The sequence below is a fragment of the Rousettus aegyptiacus genome, unplaced genomic scaffold, assembly GCF_014176215.1.
Source record: "Rousettus aegyptiacus isolate mRouAeg1 unplaced genomic scaffold, mRouAeg1.p scaffold_m13_p_4, whole genome shotgun sequence".
In the NCBI taxonomy this organism is placed as follows: domain Eukaryota; kingdom Metazoa; phylum Chordata; class Mammalia; order Chiroptera; family Pteropodidae; genus Rousettus; species Rousettus aegyptiacus.
The window spans coordinates 106,352,799-106,374,315 of NW_023416307.1; the positions used below are offsets into that span (position 1 = coordinate 106,352,799).

At 40.3% G+C, this 21,517-nt stretch overlaps 1 protein-coding gene across 4 annotated transcripts in view; it reads left to right on the forward strand.

Moving 5' to 3' along the window:
• Positions 1-21,517, forward strand: part of PRICKLE2 (prickle planar cell polarity protein 2) — a 319,733-nt gene that overhangs the window by 163,838 nt on the left and 134,378 nt on the right. Inside the window, exon 1 of one of the 4 annotated variants that reach the window (XM_016150191.2) lies at positions 5,682-5,924. The exons of the other annotated variants lie outside the window; for them this stretch is intronic. The gene's annotated coding sequence lies outside the window, so the exon portion shown is untranslated. Of the gene's footprint in view, positions 1-5,681; positions 5,925-21,517 lie in introns of those variants that run through there. 4 annotated transcript variants of the gene reach the window in all.

Consider the following 21,517-nt stretch of genomic DNA (forward strand, 5'->3'; position numbering starts at 1 on the left):
TTTGGCTGATGATATTTATGCCGTTTAATAGAACAAAATGGTAAAAAATCTTTGTCCTTTCTTAAGTAACATGTTAATTGCTGTTCTCTGAATTTATTCATTTTATATTTCTGAAATATATTCACTTTATAGACATTTCTGTCACCTAATGCATTGTAAATCCTCAAGCATACTTAAATTATATATGTTTAATATAATCTTCTGTGTGTCTAGGGTATAGCTAAATGGGAGATCAAAGTCTGCAGCTTTCTCTATTTAGCCCGTTTGCTGTAGAATACAAAGGCTGCTGAAGGATTTGTGTGCATATCTTAAAAGCTCATCAGAAATATTCTGAGCTATAGATTTTTTTCTCTCTCAGCAACATTTCAGATATAGAGGTTCTCCTTGGTTGCCCTGTTGGAGTTGCTGAATTGGAAATGCCACAGAAAGAAAAAAAGATCTGTTCTGTTTTCTTATCTGTGGAATGAAGAGGTTGGACTAGATGGGAGATGTCAAATTTACAGCAGTAGACCTGTCTGTCACTCCTTATCCATCCACATGACAGACATCACTAATCAATCACAGCATGCTTTACTGCCATAATGTAGCCTCAGACTTTTTGTCAAGTCATCATTCCAAGAAGCCACTACTAATCAATGTTAGCCTAAGAGATGAAATCTATTTGCCATTCTGAAACATGATAGTGTTTAATCTGTAGTGCAAACTTAATATGGCTTATATAGGTTAAATCACCATTGTATAGTAGAAGGAAGAACATTGGAGGGCATGGGTAGTTTCAAGTGAAAAGAATTTTAAATCACTAAATTTTATGCTGCTTTAAGGCAGGCATCGTGATTTAGTCATGTTTTTTTCATGTTTGTCCAGCCTATAAGGCAAATCCTTTTTCATAGTAGACATTAGATAAATGTTTGTTACATGGTACATGAAGGAATGAGTGGAAGGCATGTTCTTGGCCAATTTTTTCTTCTCTGAGCTGCACAGTTCAGTGCTTCTTTCAGAGGGCAAGCACAACCCTTGCCATTATTGAATTTCATTTACTTTAATTCAGGCCATTCCTGCAGATTGGCTAGATTGCTTTGTGTTCTTGTCCTCAAGCATTGGAAGAGCCCAGCAACTTGGAATCATTGGTTGGACTTTACAGATTTCTTCTCCATCCATTGTCTCATTCACAAACTTGTTGAGTAATACTGAGGAGGGTCCATCTATTCCTTCCTCTGCTTGACTCTTGATTTGTGGTTGGAAAGCTGAAGGTATAATGATACAGAGAGGAATTTTGTTACAGTTTTGGGATTTAACACTGAAGATAATCACATATTCAACACTTAACCTATGCAGCCTTCCTTAGTTATTTTTTGGGAACTATATTTTAAGTTCCTTTATGGAAAGAACCAGATAACTCTTTATATTTTGATAGCATGATAATGTGTCTTTTTTAGGGTGGATACTGAGTATTCCTCAAGGTAGTTGCATGAAAGCAGGCTGAAGCCTTTGTCTTCTTCAGCTTTTAGAAGAAAATCACCTTCTAAAACAGAAGGCATTTTTTTCCACCAAAGCACTGTACTTCATTTAATAATAACAGTAGTCACTTATTTAGTTTGTAGGCCAAGCATTCTACTTAATGTTTTATATATACTATAATATATATAATATAATTAATATATATTTAAGTGTGTGTGTATGTGTGTGTGTATGTATGTGTGTGTGTATATATATAATCCCTAAACCTCAAAACAACCTTAAGACTAGTGATATGAATTCCATTTTACAGATGAGCTGAATGAAGCTTAGAGAAGTTGCATAACTTGGCCAAAGTCACGAGATAATAAGTGGCAGTACTGAGATGTAAAGTTGGGCCTAACCCTAAAGGTACCAGCTCTCTCAGTGCAGATATTGCCTCTTCCGGAAGCCTTCCCTGTAGTACCACCTCTCCTTCAAGGATAGTTGAGATGTTCTTCCTCTGTGTTTTCATTGCAATTTATACTTCCTTATTATGACACTGTCCATACTATGACAGGCTGTTTATCTGCTGCCTTCACCACCAGAGTAAGATTCTGGAAGAGGGATTTTTTTTTTTCTTTAATTTTCCTGCCCTTTTTTTTTTTTTTTTAAATGGCTCAATGAATAAACTTTTCCTGGGAGAGCTCTGCCATTTTGCCTTGGTAAACAAGCACCATGTATAATATAAAGCTAGGCCTTCAAGAACCTACTGTATAGTTCAGAATTCACTGTATTTGGGGATGAAAGATTTAGAGAAATATAGTGCAGCTCTAAATGTAGAATGGAGAATTGCCTTTCTCCTATGTCACTAAGTGCCTTCTACTTACCTTTGTCATTGTTTTATTAAACTATTTCATTTTTCCTCATTCTACTTTTGTATTAACTGTATGTTTGTGAATAATTAATACATGCAGATGTTCTTATGTTTATTTATCCTCCTTGAGATGCCTTGTACTTTTTGAATGCGGATTTGTGAGCTTTATAAATTCTAGAAAATTCTCAGCCATTACCCTGCTCCTCAATTTCTCTACTCATTTCTAATGGGACTTCTGATAGACATGTGTTGGGCCTTCACATTCCATCTTACATCTCTATTAATACTTTTCTTATTTTTCAACTCTTTATCCCTTTGCGCTTTATTTTCTGTAATGTTCTGAGATCCATATTTCTCCCTTCAGCAGTAACCTTTGGTTTAACTTATCCATTGAGTTTTTAATTTTAATGAATCTATAGGGAGAGATAGGTATCATGCCATTCTTTTTTAGGATTTTGATTCTAGCTTTAATGTTTTTAATCATTTTAAACTTTATTTCATGTTCTTTTTCAGAATGTTGTTTTATGACCTCTAACTCTTGAGCCCTCAGATCCTCATATTTGTTGACTTGTGACTTGTCAGCTTCCTGGGCATTATTAATATATTATTGGGAGCTCATGCTTTGCATGCCCAGCTGTAGCCCTTGTTATGGGACTTGATCTTCAGGATAATATTTCACTTGCTTCTTGGCATATCATGAAAAGCATTAGACCAATTTCTATATTAATTTTTCAGGTAGAGCTTCCCGATTCTGACTATTGCTATTAGTACTCCACTCTCAAGGAAGGCATAAGCCTAGAGTTTCTCTTTCTCAGCTAAACTTTTCCCTCCCACTCAGAACTCAGGTAGAGACAGACAAGTTATGTGGGGATGGCTGACATTTTTTCTAATCTATTTGTTCACTGGAGGTGCAACCCTCAGTGAGTATTCCTGGCTTTCTGAGAAGGTCTCAACAACTTCCCGCTTGTCTTCATCCCAAGGCCTTGTCGTCTCTCCTACATGGGAATTAAAACCCTATCCCCTAGGAAACCAAGACAAACAAACTTTTCCCCTGCTACCAACCACCTTACCACTTCTACCTCATAGCCACAGCATGAGTTTGCATGTTTACCATTCTTGTTTTCAGTTACTTCTTTATTTCTACCACTCAGGAATTTTCCTTTCTTTATGGTGAGTCAGCTAAGCACTTAAAAGATTTTTTTTTTTTATAATTTATCTTTCATATCTAGGTGTTTGAAGGATTGGAGTTTTCAGTCTGTCATCATTTGCCATCTTGCCAGAACTAGTTTATTACAAACTCATGGTAAAATATCCAAATAATACTTAAAGATATATGATGAAATATTAGTTTCCTTCCTATCTTAGACCTGCCTAGTTCTCAAACCACCTTGCCAGATATAATAACCTTTATCATTTTCTTAGGCATAGTTCTAGAAGCATTTTATAGATATATAGCATACATATATCTACATAATACATGAATATTTATTTGTGTAAGCATGGATATATTTTACCTTCAGCACTGTACTTAGCAATGTATTTTAAAGTTCATTGTTTATTAGTGCACTTAAGTCTGCCTCTTTCTTTTTTCATGACTGTATGGTATGCCTTGAAATGGATGTACCATTATTTATTTAACCATTTTACCTATTTTATTGGATCATTGTTTTCAGTTATTTTGAAATTATAAACTATCCTGCAACATACATTCCTGTACATATGTCTTTGCTTGAGCATCATTTAACATAATTCTCTTTATTTGTCTCTCTCTCTTCTCCCTAGCCCTGAAATGATTAATTTTATGTGTCAACTCGACTAGTCTAAGGGATGCTCAGAGGGCTAGTAAACACTATTTTCTAGAGGATGTCTTTGAAAGAGATTAGCATTTGAATCAGATTTCCTAAAGAAAATCACCAACCTGTGTGGGCATTATCCAATTTGTGGAGGGCCTGAGTAGGACAAGAAGGCAGAGAATGGGTCAGTTTGCTCTCTCTGCTTGTGCCGAGGCATCCATATTTTCCTGCTCTGGACACTGGCACTCCTGGTTCTCAGGCTTTGGGACTGAGACTTGTATTTACATCATTTGCCACCAATTCTCAGGCCTTTGCACTTGGACTCAATTTTACCACTAGCTTTCTCGGTTATCCAGTTTATAGACTACAGACCATGGAACTTCTCCACCTCCAAAACCATGTCCTATAACAAGTGTCTATATATATTCTTTTGGCTCTGTTTCTCTGGAAAATCCCAACTAACACACACTCTCCCTCCCACTGTGAATTTCTTGTGATCAAGGAATTTATCCTTCATTGGTGACCTCAGTCCCTTGCATGGAGCCTGGCACTGAATTGACACTTAATTCATAGCTATTTCGTAAATGACTATGTGCTCACTAAAAAGCGAAACTAGCACTTAGACCAGTCTCAACCTCTAGCAAATATAGATTTCAATAATAACAACAGCTATTGACTGTTCAGCAGTCTATAGCTATTGACTAAGGACCTCCTCTAGTCCAGACATGAGCTAATGCAATCTTTACAACAACCCTGTGAGATGGGAGATTTCACAATCATACTCTACAGACAGGGAAACTGAGGCATAGGTTATATAACTAGTAAGAGGAGGCCATATCTGAACAGTCTTGTCTGAAATCAACACCTGTCCTCTTGAATACTGCCTTTTAATTAAAATTGGTATTGTCACCGGCAACATAGGACGTATTTCATTGTTCATTTTTTGTTCATTCGTTCATTCGTTCATTCATTCAACAAATGTTTACTGAGAGTCCACAATCCATGCTGAAAATGGTACAGTGTGATGATTGACGAAAACATCCCTGCTCTGATGGAATTTACAGTGTAAAGGGAGAGACAGATAATGCAAAAAGCAAAAGTATGATGAATATCTGGAAGGGAGGAATAATGGGGAGATTTAGAAGCACATAACTTGGGGGCTCTTCCCAGGAACAGAGAGTCTCCAACATGTGTGATGTATTGGATGAGGCTTGAAGGATGAGTGAGTGGTGTGGAGATGGAAGGGAGGGATGAAGGCCAAGGGTCCAGCACCTCCCCTGTCTTCCTCATGTGCTCTGCACAGTATCATCTTGCTCTTCAGCCACTGCTGGCTCTCAGGACCCCTGTGTGCAAGGGCCAGAGAGAGCCTGTGTCCTTCTACTTTCGAAAGATGGCTAAACAGCACCCGTCCCCCACCCGCATCAGCCCTTTCTAATTTTAAAGCAGTAGCTCCCTTGATTGAAATCTCATTTTGGGAACAGGCCTAGGATTGGCTTGTGGCTCTGAATTTTCACCAATAAGCGGAGCGGTAGGTGGGGAGGCGTCCCTTTAAGCAGCCGAGAAGCAGTCTGGAGAGCTTCTCCCTCCAGGACCTGAGATTTTTCTGGATCGGGGCTGTGCAGGGAGCAGCTGCCACCGCCCGGGAATGTTACCTCCCTTGCGCGGAGCCCCTGCAGGGCCCCCTCTGGCTTCGGGCAGTTGGCGGCAGACACCCCGCTGGGCTTCTTAGCCGCTGCCGCACCTCCTGTCCCTTCCCGGCTCCCTCTAAGTTCCCTGACGGCAGAGGCGCCACAGCTGCGAGCAATGCAAGGCTGAGCCGGGTAAGTGGCCCCCATGGCCGGGGTGCACGGAGAGCGGCCCTGGGGCGCATTTGCTCCTAGTTTTCACGACCTTCCCAGGGAAAAGGAGGCCTTTAGGAGAGATGCAACTTGGCCACAGAGACTAGGAAATTGTGAGCTCTGGGGAGAAGAACTAGACCTAGGATCATTTTGGTCTGAGTGTTTGCCAGCTTTTGCGCATCTACTTTATTAACCAGTAATAGTAATAATGATATACTCAAGAGGAGGGGATACTGTTGTTATTGTAATAAGACTTCTTCAGGGAAACATTGAAACTTCCCAGAGCTTGCTTTCTAAACAGCCTTTATTTTTCAATTCATTTCCCTCAAAGTTTAAATAAAATGTGTTTCTAATCACCTACTTATTATTACCCTTACACTATCAAAAATATTTTAATGCCTTCAGGAGGGTCTACGTAAAAAAATTATTTACTTCTTCCCACGCTCCTTATTGTTTATCTCCCTAGATCTTTCCAAATGCATTTCTTTTCTCCTCAGTGGATTTCTGTAATTAAGCAACTCTGGATTTGACGGTTTATTCTCTCCGAAGTGGGAGTGGAGGTGGAGGAGAGACCTCCCCTCTCCTACCCTTCCTAGCTCTATTTAAGGGAGTCGGTAGGATGAGAAGGCTGTTGGGGGTGGGGGTAGTTCATCGGAACCTTGCGTTCCCAGGTTTCCAAATGTACTGGCTCAGCTGCTGGGAGAGTCAGGACTTGGTGAAGACTGAGATCATGTAAATCTGGGGTGTCTGGGCAGCTGTATGCTGGGAAATTTTAATACCAAAATAATCCATAGGGGTTGGGAGGAGGTATTTAAAAGATGCAGTTTCAGCTTCCTCCCTCTCTTTCCCCAATCTGTTCACTTGTGTGTACCTAAGCTAGAAGCTGAGAGCCTAATGCAAAGAGGGTCAGAGGTTTTTTTGTTTGTTTCTGTTTTTTTTGTTTTTTGTTTTTTGTTTTTTTTTTTTAAAGATGAGGCAGCCAGAAGAAGTGCCTTCCAAAATTGGAGCAAAGTCTGATGCATGGATTGCCAGATTCTATTTCCACCCATATTAAATTATTTTGGCTTTTAGTTGCCTTTATTTACACTTGTTTAGGTGGTGTGAATCATTTGTGTACTTTGGGTGCCCTGCTTTCTGCAAACATGTTTTTATCTGTGCAACTAGTTGAGTGATTAGGGAGATGGACATGGCCCTCAAGTACAGACAGAACAAATACCACTTGGGGAGGACTTGGGCCTTTCCTGTTCAAATCGTCAATTGCCAAATCTTCCTAGCCATTGGGCAATTCAGATAAAGGTGTCAAGTGAGCCCAGCAGTGAAGAATTTATATGTGCAGCTAATTCTGTTCCTTCTACAATAAAACATCTTCCCATGGGGCCAAAGTAAGGGGGAGGGAGGCTTATAAAAATGATCTTGTGTTCTTAGTCACTGACTACCCAGCTCCCCCTGGATTTCTGAGAACCTGCCAGGAGAAACTGTTGACTGGATGGAAGTTTTAAGAAATGCAGAACAGAAATCAGTACAAGCCCTCCTTGAGCAACTTTTATTTCTGTTTGGAGGAAAGGAACACTTTGTTAGAATAACAAATCGTGGCTGCTTTTCAAGAGCAGAAAACCGTTCTTGTTCTGAAGGCAGATTCGTTTTAAGAGTGTGAATCATTTGGTTTAGTTTTTTTTTTTTTTTCTTTTGCGGTGGAGGCTTGGAGATGATTAAACGTCCTGTCTGCAGGAAATTACCAGGAGATTTGAGTATTTTCCTGAATCAGCCTCAGATGGTACACAGCTTTGGGTGTAATACAAGAAAGCTCTGTTACTAGGCAATCTTTTTGCAGTGATACCCTCAGTCTCAGTCTTTCAAGGTTCTCCATCAACAAGCCTTTTATTTGTTATTTTCAGGCTTCCATTTAAAAAACTGAAGTAACTCTCCCATTCCCTTCATGAGCTTTTTAAGATGGAAATTATTTTTGAGACAGTTTTATCGAGCCCACTTCCCCATTGGCCTCCTCCCACTAGCCTCAGCAGGAAAAGCTCTTGGCTCCTTTTCCCAAGATTTCTTTTAAGCCTGGATTGTTATCCTTAGGGACACAGATGTCTCGAGAAATGAGAAATGCAAAGGTTTGAACTAGTGCTCACCAATTTGTTGGTGACATTTATGGTCTTTGTAGAGCCGTTTGCAGAGAACGCAAAGTAGTTCTGTGTTGCGTTTACCCCAAAGTACATCAACAATGTGGTGAATGGGCAATTAAAAGACTCTAAGGAACAAGGTAGGGATGCAGTGAGCTGCTTTGTGTAGTTGTACTTACAGAGATCTGCAGTTTTTAATAATTTGGAAAACCAAATCTTAGAGATGTTGTGCTCCCCAAGCTATTTTTCTTAATCTTTCCTGAAAGGTACCCAGTCACATTAAGCACTTCCTAGCTGTATAATCAAATAGGAGAGCCCTAGGTAAATATAAACTCAGTATGATATTTTGATATCAATGAGAGGAAGCAGAAAGAATATTTTTTTTTTTAGCTACCAGAACACAGAATGGTAATCCTTGTTGAATATAATGAAACTTTATGGAAATCGTAGTGAGATTTTAAATGTAATGTTCCAAAAAAGTTTCTTTGCTATTTTTTATTTTCTCAAAATCTAAATGGCAAGGGATTCTTTTTCAGGATACATAGCATTTGATTACCATGAAGTTTTTTTGGTGACCTTCTTTTTTCGCATTCTTCTGCTCTGTGTGACAAGCAGAGGAAGACTCGTTTTTGCAAATATTGTATCTGGACATCTTTCAGAAGGATGGCAGATGTAAAGGTGGTGGAGGGGACAGACAGACACAGGTACTGTGGGATTCAATGTATGGAAAAACTCTTGAAGGATTTTCCTGTAAATTTAGCCCAGAGGCCTTTGAGAATTGCCTCCCAGTTGACTTTTACCAGAAGTCATGATACCCATCGTGAGGGTCTCCCTGCTCACAGTACACCTTCCCAGGCTAGATGCCAGTCCACAGGGAGTATATACATCGTATTATTGCTTATCACAGCTTTGAAAGTTTGCTTCATACTCCTTAAAAAAAAAAAAAAAGAAGAAGGAGAAGAAGAAAAGAGAAAGAAAAGAAAAACTGTGACTACTTATTTTCCTGGGAACATTTGCAGATTACTGTGCATTTACATAGGCTGTTCTATTTAGTCACTGCTTTTAATTTAATTTTTCCAGTGATCAGGGTTCTGTTCAGGCTTCTGAGGGTGAGTAAATACCTATTGATTTGGATTTCTGATAAATTCTAATTTTGACCACTGGGCTGTTAAGCCTGGAGAAGAGGTCTTATATTTGCATATTATAAATTATAATAGTAATAAACAGAATGATAGCTGCTAACTTACTGCATTTTCGTCAAGCACAGACTAAATGTCATATCAGTCAGCCTTTCTTAGACTTTCCTCTACATAAGAATATCCTTCAGAGTCTGTTTCAGTGAGTCTGTAATAAGACCTCAAAATTTACATTTTAAGAAGTATCCCAGATGAGATCTTAGAGTGTCTTGAGACAAAATTTGCTTTTTGTTCATTGTCATTTAAAATCCTTGCAGTAATCCTGTGGAATAGATGCTATTATGATCTCTCTTTCATAGATGATGAAGGCTAGGATCAGAAGAGGTTCAATAAACTCCCTGGGTCACACACCTATAAGTGACCATGCAGGGCTCCTGAACCTGTGACTATTCAACTCCAGAGTCCATGTGCTCAAGCTTCTTCTGCTCTTGGTAGTTGGCGGGGGGCGGGGGGGGGGGGGTTCTTCTCTTTACAATTTGGACCTATGATGCCTCACCTAACTCTCTTTGCTGAAGGCCCCTCTCTAGGATGTTGGCGTTCAGGAGGCAGCAGCAGCCCATGAGACCCTTTCATACATTACACTGTGGCAGAATTTAGGGAGACTGGGTAGAGGTGTGGGCATTGGTGTTAATATATGAGAAATGTCCAGCTAATTTGCCTTGAGTTCTCCATCTGCTGAACCAAGACAACTCAAGCTGAGACTGATTTCTTTGTGAGGTGCTTTTAATTCCCTTAGCTTTGGGAATCTTTAAAGCAGCTCTGTCCCTTTCGGTTAGCCCTTCCACAGTTCCCAATGCCACTTCCTTTCTTCCTATCCAGACCCTCCCCACAGATTTGCCCCGCCCCCCTGCAAAGACCCTTCTCAGACCACATGCCAAAGAAGGTTGAAGCCTCTTCCTAATCCTATGACTGAGTCCACCTGCAATTCCCTCTTTTCCCTCTATTTTCTGCATAAACCGCTCCCACTCTGGTTAATTCCTGCAGAAAGCAAATGCAGAGGGTATGTTGTGAGAAGAGAGGCAGAGATGAGAAGGAGTCTCATTTAGGCCTCTTGCTTAATTCCTTCTTGGTCTGACCTGATTTCTCTTGCCCCTGGGCACACAGACCGGTGCTGATTTATCTGGCTTAATTGCTGCAGGATTGTGGTACAGAACAAACCACTTAACCTCATGAGCTTTGCCTCCATTATCTGTAAAATGGAATGCTCATGTCAACCCTTTCTCCTTTGAGTACAAGTGACATAATGTCTGTGGAAGCACTTTGGACTTTGTTCAAACACATTTTCAGGACGTGATCATGTTGCCTTGTAGCAGTGATTCCCATACAGTGTTCAAGGGAGCACCTGCTTGGCGAATTGCTCTTCCAAACAAGAAAGCGAAAAATGGTTCCTTGTATATTTGGAAATGTAATATCTTGCCTGTCCCTTTTAAGAAATTACACTTCATGCTTGTGTAGTAGAGGCTTCTAGCCCTAGAGCAGAGAAACCTGACTTTGGATTTGACTTCGCATTTTCCATGCTAACGCGACCGGAACCACTTTGCAGCCTCACCTGTTAACGTGCTGCAGAACACTCTTTGGGGAAGCTACTAGGCTTCAAAACGTTGGTTCTCCTACTTATTTTAGTCTGTCTTCGGATAAGTCACTTACATCTTTGAACTGTTTTCTTATCTGTAAAATGAGCATAATAAGGGTATCTACCCTACAGAGTTTTAGAGAAAGTTAAATAAAAGACGTAGAGATCACCTCCCACCTTTCAGGAGCATTTGTCCGAATGCATCATTCCCTACTTCTTGAGGCTTTCTTCTTTCTTTTGTAGGCCTTTGTGTATCCCACTTGTCACGTCTTAACTCTGACCTCAGTCACCTTTGCTGCTCTTTCTCCTGGACGGCTCTTGTCCTCTCTCTCCTGGTTCTTTTCCTTTTCAGCTTTTTTTGCTCCCTTGCTGACATCATCCAGCCCATGGCTTTCTGTAGTGACTCCCGGATTTACATCTTCGCCCTGGATTTCTCTCCTAAGCTCCAGACTTACATACACAACTCTCTTCTCAGTATCTTTATTAGATATTAAATAGGCTTCTTGAACTTAATGTGTCACAGCACAACTCTTAATTTATTCCCCTTCTGATACCTTTACCAGGTCAGCAAATGGTACCTGCAGCCACCTAGTTGCTCAAGCTAACTTTTGGCATCTTTGATTTTTCTGTTTTCTACACACTCCCATGTCCAATCCAATGAGAGTAAGTCCTTTCAGCTCTACCTCAAAAATATATCCCAAATTTTGTGTGGGGGAGGAGAGGCAAGACTGATTGGAAAGGGGCTTGAGGTAACTCATAGAGTGCTCAAATGCTTTTCTGTGTTGATAGAGTATAGGTTTCCTGAGTATAGACATTTGTCAACATCGATCAAACTCTACACATCAAATATACATTTTGCTGTACATAAATTACACCTCAGTAAAAATATGATAGAAAATATATATATATACCCCAAAGGGGATCACTGCTCACTATCTCCACAGGCACAACATTATTACATGCAACCATCATTTTTCACATTGATAATTTAATAACCTTCCAAAATTCCTAATGTTTCTAAAGCTTAAATCAGACCATACCACTTCCCTGTTTAACAACTTCCAACAGCTTCCTGTTGCAATAGGAACAACATCAAAATTACCGTGAGCTGTGAGATCCCCACTAATCACCACCTCGACAAGGTCTGGCCCATGGCCACCTCGGCAAGCGCATCTCCCTCCCCAAAATACTAGGCCTTATGCCCCAGCCACACCAACCCTTCAACACCCCAGGTTCCTGCCTGCCTTTCGGCCTTTGTACTTGCTATTCTTTGGTGTGCTCTTCATCTTGAATGCTTGGCCTGGCTGGCAGCTTCTGATCACTGAAGCCTTAGCTTACACGTCATCCTGCCAAGAGGACTTCCTACCTGCCTTTGCTTTGACATCCCCCCTGCCACACACACACACCACCTTTTTCTTTGCCATATTACCTACTAATTTGTGTCCAAAGCAACTCTCAGGATCCAAAATATTTGTTTCCAATATGGTAACTGTCTGCCTCTCCCGCTAGACCCTTATGGACAGGGGCTGTGCTGTTCAGATTGTGTGTTCAGTGCACAGTACCTAAAGGGGCTTACTGAGTTCAATGGCTGTTACCTAGCTCAGTGTCTGACATAGCAATTGCAAGAAAATCGTGAGTTAATGAAAATTTGTAAATATTTATTATACTCACTTTTCTCCTTTTCTCATCTCTCTCTTCCTTCCTAGGGGATTAAAAGACAAATGTTCTTCTTGACCCCACTAAGTCATGTACTTAATATTTCGAAGTCTCAGGTTTTTTTTTTTTAATCGTAAAATGAGGTCAGTGATAGTTACTCCTTGTGGAGGTCTGTAAACCCCTTGAAGGAAGGTGTGATTGCAGTAGGAGTGAAGCATTAGGGTTTCATCACCTTTTAATAACTGCACCCCCAGCTAATGGTTTTCTTTGAAGACCCGCAGCTTCTGAACTCTCCTGCTGAGGAAGTCTGATCAGATGCAGCTGCTGCTCTGGGAATTGACTTGGGATGCAAAGGTTTTTGATCAACCACAACTCCCATGAATGGCTTTGGACTCAGAGGGCAGTAAACATGTATACATTTTGATCTGTTGAAGAAAATCCTGCCCAGAGGTAAAAGTCTAGATTGGATGTATACTGCCCCAACTTTCTCCCCATCCTGCTCCCAAAGGCCCTCACCCAGTATCACTGCTGGAATACGCATTTAAAAAGGAGAGCAAAGAATTGTATATTCTAGAAATGGGGAGAAAAAAATCAAAAGATATTTGTAAGGATGAGGGTATACTTCTTTGAGCAGCAAGAGAATAATACAGGCATTTCTGAAAACCCACAAGCCCTGGTTTATTTATTTGGACTCTTCATCAAGTTACTAGGACATGAATAGTGTAGAGGTTTTATTTGCCTGGAGCTCTGGTTAAGGATTAGGGGGCTCTTTCAGAGCTCAGGAGACAGTGTTGTGATTGATTAGTGATGTCTGCCAGCAACAAGAACCATCTTTGGTTTTGTACATAAAAATGAGAGATTGTTAGATTTGGAAGGGCTCATGGAGATCGTCCTTTCAACTCTTGACCTACTAACACCTATGTTGTGTTTTGGGGGCTTTACAAAAACAATCAAAACAATCATGAAAAAAAAAAGTAATAACCTTTACATTTTTAGGCCTTTGTTCCCTCAAGGGTCTCATCAGTGTTCTCAGCATGGCGTATTGCAGCGCTTCGTAGGGATGTTCTGTGTACCGTCCAGTTAAGTTTGGGAAATTCCATTTTGCTGTATATCTGTCTCAAACATACATAAGGCACAATGCCCATATTAAATTAAGGTGCTGAGAAGAAATCTATCTAACATTATTTCCCAACCCTGTTTGATCCCAGGACGCTTTTCAGAGACACCTGTTGCCACCTCGTAGAACGTTCTTTAGATGTTGCTATACGATGTTTAGATAATGGAGAATGTATTAATTTCCTGTAGCTGCTGTAGCAAATTGCCATAAACTTGGTGGCTTACAGCAACAGAATTTTATTCTCTCACAGTTCTGGAGGCTGGAAGTTTGAGAACCAAGGTGTTGGCAGGACTATACCCCTTTCAGATGCTCTGGGAGAGAATCCATTCCTTGCCTCTTCGAGTTTCTGGTGGCTGCCACATCACTCCAATATCTACCTGTATCTTCACATTGCCTTCTCCTGTGTGCATATCTCAGATCTCCTTCTGCCTTTGTCTGATGAGGACACTTCTGATGACCCTTAGGACTCACCTGAATAATCCAGGATAATCTTCTTATTTCAAAATCCTTAATTATATTTGCAAGGACTTTTTTCCCCAAATAAGGTAATATTCACAGGTTCCAGGACTTAGGATCTGGATATATCTTTGGGGTGCTAGTTTTGAACCAACTGCATAGGGGCATATTGATTCAAGAGTCAGGAGACCTGGGTCAAGTTCTCAATTTCCTAAGAACTCCCCCAACCCCACCCCGCTTTGCATGGGGAAGCAAGAAGAATGCTTAAATCAGGAGTTAGGGCCCATTTCTTTACCCCTCAGAACTTCAGTTTCCTTAAATATAAAATGGGATATAGTTATTATACTTTATATGCTTTTATTAGTATAAAGATTAAGTGAGATAATATTTTTAAATGCTTGGCACAGGTGAACACTAATTAAATATTAGCTAATTAGTGTAATTATGTATTTTTACTATTGCTACTGCTCCTACCGCTAGTATATGCCTTCTGTCCGAACCTTATAGTCAAATGAAGTAATATTGTCTGTGCTACCCCAAGAATATCCAGGGCTCCTTTTCAGAACTAGCAAACAATGTTTCTTATCTCTCAAAGGCCACATTATATTTTTAAAATGTTTTTACTGAAATATAATTTACATATAGGAAAGTGAACATATCATAGGTGTTGAGCTCAGTGAAATTTTATAAACTAAAAACACCTATGTTACCAACATGCAGATTAAGAATAAAATGTCACAGCACTCCAGAAGCCCCTTCTGCCCCCCTTCTTCCATCCTCTTAGTACTAACCACTGTCCTTACTTCTGGCATCATAGATTTTATCTGTTGTTCTGCTTTACATAAGTGGAATCGTACAGTATGTACTATTTTGTATCTAGCTTCTTTCATTCAATATTCTGTGCGATTTAATCATCTTGTCGTATATAGTTGTAGCTCATTTATTTGTTGTATGGTGTTCCATTGCTAAATAGATCACAGTTTATCCATGCAATTATTGATGGGCTTTTGGTTACTCTTTAGTTAGAGGCTATTACAAGGAATGCTGGTATGGACATTTTAGTACATGTCTTTGGGGAAAATATATAATGCTGAGACAATTCATAATACTTTTAAGCAAGAACTCTCCCCCAAGCCTGCCCCAAATGCCTGCTTCAGATGCTCTATGGCATTAGAAACTTCTCATAACCAAGGATCATGGCTGATTTAAAGGAACTGATATTCTTCCCTAGCTTACCCGGCACCCTCTTAAGCCATTGGCCAAGCCTACGTTTCCTTGATGTGTTGAAATCTTCTCAACCACCACACTTTCCAGAATACTTTCCTTGGCCCGTCTTCCAATGGGCTGGGACTAGATGTGGTAATTTTGAAGGCGTCAACACCCAGCCAGAGACACAACTCCACCTCCCAGCATCCTACTCAGTGCCATCTCATTCATTTACTGACGTCCCCACTGCCGCTGCCAAGTCAGCCCTTTCTTTCTTGACTGCCTTAAAGAAAGACATGATGGACCACAGATGTTCTCTTCTTTCTCCATCTGGGACCTCCACTGAACTAATCCCACACCCCTTTGCGTAATCCCAGGTCCCCAACTGAAGGTTAGGGGCAGAAGGTTGAAGGAAGGAGCTGGCAGAATGGCATGGTGGTAAACCAGAAACTTGGCACAATTGCTCCAGAAGGCTGAAAGCTGCTGCTTCAGCTCAGCCATATAATTATTCTTTTGTCAGGGAAGTTCAGACCTCATCCTTCCATGGCTCTTGGTGTTACATACATGAGAGACTCTTCTTAGATCTCAAGTTGAGTTCGATCAGGGGTGAAATATTGCTACCATGTGGTAAATGGTAGAATCATATGTGTGGCTTTGCCTAGGGTCCATTAATTTGCACCAAATTGGCAATTTACACATGTCAAATCTGGAATTAGGTAGAGAAATATAGTGTGGATATTAGGCCCAGTTCCCAAAACATCCCAGAGAGATCTAAATGAAATTAGACTTGTCTTTTCCCTTTGTCTAATTCATTTGGTCCCCCTCACCCAAGTTTTGTTGTTGTTGGTTGTTGTTGGCCTTAAAAATACATCTATGACAGATGGAATGGGGAGGGAGGCCTGGGAAATAATACATTGTAAGTGTCTTTGTTCTGCCTTCCTGTTTATTTTTTTATTGCCCGGTGACCAAGAAGTAGGAAAGAAAGTGTAGGTGCTAAGGGAGGGTGAGGTTGACTCTGGAAGACTTTTTTTTTTTTTATCTATTCACGTTAACAAAAGATTAAGCCATACTTTTCTGTAGGATTATATCTCACAAAAATGAACAAATAATTGAGCAACCTCAGGTCAGACTCTTTTGGAGATTTAATTACAATAATAGCTGTCATTTATTTTCTATATGACCGGTAGTGTATTTTGGACTTCTGTACATCATAGGTCAACAAATGTTTTCTATAAAGAGCCAGACAGGTCTTCCCATAAGCACCCTGAAGTGACCTCTGAAAATGGTTTGCTCTTGACCCAGAAAACCCCACAAAATCATATAAATCAAGAGGTTCAAATCTTCGTGTTTACTTTAAAAACACTCATGAAACTGCCCAGGCCATCAAGTGTATGCATATCCGAAAAGCCACCAAGTATCTGAAGGATGTCACTTTATAGAAGCAATGTGTGCCATTCCATCGTTACAGTGGTGGAGTTGATAAGTGTGCTCAGGCCAAACAGTGGGCTGTACGCAGGGTCGGTGGCCCAGAAAGAGTGCTGGATTTTTGCTTCACGTGCTTAAAAATGCAGAGAGTAGTGCTGGACTTAAGGGTTTAGATGTAGATTCTCTGGTCGGTCATTGAGCATATCCAGATGAGCAAAGCTCCCGAGATGCTGCATGGAACTTACAGAGTTCGTGGCCAGGTTAACCCCTACGTGAGCTCTTCCTGCCACATGGAGATGATCCTCACTGAAAAAGAGCAGTTTGTTCCTAACCCAAAAGAGGAGGTTGCACAGAAGAAAAAGATATCCCAGAAGAAACTGAAGAAACAAAAGCCTATGGCCCGGGAGTAAATTTAGCATCAAGTAAATGGTAATAAAATAAAACAGCCAGACAGTAAATATTTTAGGTTTTGTGAGTCAAAAGGCAAAATTGAGGACAGCATGTAGGTACTTATTTAACAACAACAACAAAAAAGATTTTCACTAAGTTTTTATTGACAAAATTCAAAATATATTGATAATAAAACATGTATAACTTTTTTTTTTTAATACAGATCTACTAATGAGAAACATGGAACTCTTTGGGGGGTAAAGATTAGCATTAATTATTCCCTATCATCAAATTGATTGCAAATATTTATCTCTAAAAAGCACTATTAGCTCATGGGCTCTACAAAACAGGTGGTGGGCTTCATTTGGCTTGCATCCCGTAGTTTTATTTATATTATTGTTGAGCTTTATTTATCAGTAATCATTAGGCTGGGCTGCACAGGATGGAGAAAAACTCACCAGTGCTATAAATGGGTTGACCATTTATTTCTCTTCCTGTAAGAGTTTAGAGGTGGCTGTATAGGGTTGGTCTGGCAGCTTCACTATGTCATAGTGACCCAGGTTTCTTTTTTTCCTCCCCTGCCAACGTCGGCGTATGGCTTCCTTCCTCTGAGTCATTCCATAGTCCCCGTTGCTGCCACCACATCTGCATTCCACGCAGCAAAAGGAAAGGGAAGAAGAAGTACATATCTATCCTTTTTTTTTTTTAAGAAGACTTCTCAAAGTTCCACCCACTCCTGCTGCCATCTCCTTGGCCAGAACTTGTTCACATGACCTCACATCTCTGCAGAAGAGCCTGGGAAATGCTCTCGTCTACTCCAGCTGTTAGTGTGTTTAGATCACAGTGGGAATCCTGCTGCTGAGGGGGCAGGCGAGATGTTGGGAAAAGAAACTAGCATTCTCTGCCATATGTAACAAGGGCGAAAAGTGAGCCTTTGCAGAGATTATCATCTTCCCAAGGCCTCATGGCAGCAGACCGGGATTTGGACCAGGTCTGCCCAACTCCAAAGTCTCTTCTCCCTGTGTCTGTCCTCAGGCATTGTGGAAGGTGGGCATGTATAATATTAGAAATGAGGCGATGAGTGATTTGTACCCTTGTTCTTTCCAAAGACATTTCTAAGGCACCAATAACCAAGGATGACAACCATCATCCATCAGTGGAGAGCCCTTTAAAGGCTGGACCAGAGCACATGGCAGCTTTTGAAGCTAAAATGGGACCTCCTGCTTTCCCCCAAACATAATATATATCTTGAGATCCTACTAAACCTTCTCCTCAGTCAAATAGAACAGGAAACAAGTGCAGTGGTCAAACAAGCTCAGACATGCATGCAGAGAAAAAGCTAGCAAGCCTCGCCATTCCACTTACCTACCAAGAGGCATGAAAGAAAGGACAAGGAAGTGAGAAAACAGTGTCTAATCCCATGGCCTTTTGAAATTGCCCTACTCACTACAATGGCTTATAATTTAACCAACCAGGTTCACAGCTTTGTATCCTACATGGGACGCTAAAGGAAGGTAGATATGTGGGTTCAGTTTCCTTCTACATATTACATCTATCTATCTATCTATCTATCTATCTATCTATCTATCTATCTATCTATCTATGCATACACGCAGACACACATATATGTATATAGAAGAAATCTGAAACCTCATATCTATATGTGTGTATACGTGTGTGTGTATATATATATACATATATTACATGCTACGTATGCGTGATAATAGACATAGATATGGAAATCTGGCTATTAGAATGTTTGAGTGCTTGCTAAATACCAACTCATTTATCTCATATAATCTCACAATAGTACTTTGGGATACCATATTCACCTTCATTTTTACCATAAGTAAATGCAATGTTGAGAGGTTAAGTAATTTGCCCAAGACCACATAGCTGGTAAGAAGTGAACCTAGGCAGTTGGACTTGAGTCTTCACTTTTAAATCTATTATTCCTGACTATAATACTTAAGTCACTTTGTGAGATAAAAGCTATAATAGCATTTTCAACAAAGCACAAGGGATTACAGCAGAAGGAATGATTAATTTTGACCTGGGGAAGGGATAGGGAAAGTTTCAAAGAGGTGGTGATGTTTGAGCTGGACTCAAAGCATTGATGAGGACTGTGTGAGTGGGAAGAATGAAAAATACAGAGACAAATTGTTGTCAAATATACAGTATACTATAATAATAAATAACTAGCCTGACTAGTTAAGAGGTGAGAAATGGATTTAGGGCCCTATCTTTTTCTTCACTTCATCTGAATATTACCATCACCAATAAAATAGCTGATCTGTATTCCTGATGTGGCTTCTTGTCTAGCTCTGTCTCAGTCTGTCTGTCACTCTGAGGGACAGGAGCAAAGCCTCCTGCCAAAATATGACTTACATCCAGTCTTGTTGGTCTGGTGGAATCAAATTGTTTTTTTTCTATTTCTACTGTATTCATGACTTCAATTTGTCTAAACCTAGGAATAAAGCTCATAAATAAAAGAAGAGGTGAAAGTAAGTTTTAGTAATGAGGGTCTTACTTAATCACATCATTAAGCTAAGGAAAGAATCGTTAAATATTTATCGAATCGTAGCATTAACATTTTCACTGTGCCTACTGTGGACACTAGAACTCTCTGGAGAGTATAGTTGTTTACCACCAAGCAAGAGAAGAGAACCATGGCCATACCGAAGCATCCATACCTATTGTTACAGACCTCCATCTGCAGGCCCAAAAGAGACTGCATTAATAATCACCAATTGCTCAAGGAGACTTTGTGGAAGTGTAAGAGAGTGAGACAGTGCACAGGCATTGATGGAGCATTAGCAGGCACCCCACCTTGAAACATGTCTCAAGAGATCAGCCAGCAGATCCCATGCACATTCCAAGCTGCCCTTTGATTTTTTCCAACGCCACTGTTTCTTGAGAGTTTTGTTTATGATTAGTTTAACTATTTCAAACTATGGTAAGATGTATGTCCTTGATTCTTCTTTTTCTTCTTTCTTCTTAGTTCAAATAGTTCTTTAAATAGGGCTGTTAGCCTGGGTGACAGACTGCAGACTGCATCAGCCAATTCAGCACTTGTCTTATGGTCACCTTCCAAATAAGGCATGCTGTAGGTATTCCAGCCACAATAAAGTCTTGAGCTGGTCGAGGAGTCAATTATTATGCATTAAAAAGCAATTCATCATCTACAATAGTGAACTTGTGTGTTATTTTTAGGCCAACCTTTTAATTTATGTGGCATGCAAGAACAGAATTTCTCACGTGAACTTTTGGAGGGTTCATGGAAAAATAACCAGGGTGAGGGGTGGAGCAGCAAGTGAAGCTAGGTCTCCGAGCAACTTTGTGATGATCCCATAGTCTAGAAGTTTTGAGCAAGGGCATGCTTTAGAGTCAAACGGTTTAATCTCAGCTCTGCCACCTCCCATTTTTATGATGCTTAGAGACTTAATTAAACTACTTAAGTCTTAGTTTCTTTAACTATAAAATGGATTGATATGGTGTCTCATCAACAAATTGTTATGAGGACAAAATGAGATAAAGCATGTAAGGCCATTAGCACAATACTTGGAAAAGAGCAATCACTTAATAAATGGTAGCTGTTGTTATTGATGCCTGAAGATTTAATTTCAACCTAGAACTTTTCTAGCTTCTGAGACTTTTATAAGGCCAGATGGAAGGTGAAATCTTGGATAATTAAATTGTGGCAATTCAGACCTGGAAGGTAACAAGAAGAGATCACTTACAGAAAAAGTTTGTTGACCCCTGCTTTGATCCAGTGAGATTTTGCCCTTGAGGAAACCAAGGCCCAGAGGAGGGCAAAGACTTGCCAAAATACACAGCCAAGTCATTAAGGCAAGCCTTCTGACTCCCATGCCAGTGCCCCCACCATTACATGTACTGCTTCCTGGTTTGGTAGGGTAGGGTGACGTGAAGCACAAGGGAAAGCTCATGCTACTTGCATATTGAGAACTATAACAAAAGTACTTTTGACCACCAAGCAGACCGATTCTGCCATGGAGGAAACCACTTGTTAGAGGTAAACAGTCGATGTTAGGATGATGCAGGGTCATGCCCACCACTGTGTTACTGAATTAGCTGAAGGGGTTCCAATCCCATGCTCAATTTCTTCTAACCAGTCAACCAGTGAGTGGGGAAGGGGCAGATTCCAACTGACACTTCTCGTGTGTGGTTGACCTGGTAGGCATGTTCAGCAGTGACCAAATATGAAGTTTACTGGGAGAGAAAGCTGGTAGGGGAGGTAATATTCATAGGCTTTTTTGCTTCATAGTATCTCTCCATGCCGATTCCCTTTTATTTTTCATTTTATTACATTTCCTATTGAAGCACTTCATGAAATCTTCCCAACAACCTTATAAGGTAGGAAACTATTGCTACCCTCATTTTACCAAGACAGAAATGGAAGCTCAGAGCAGTTA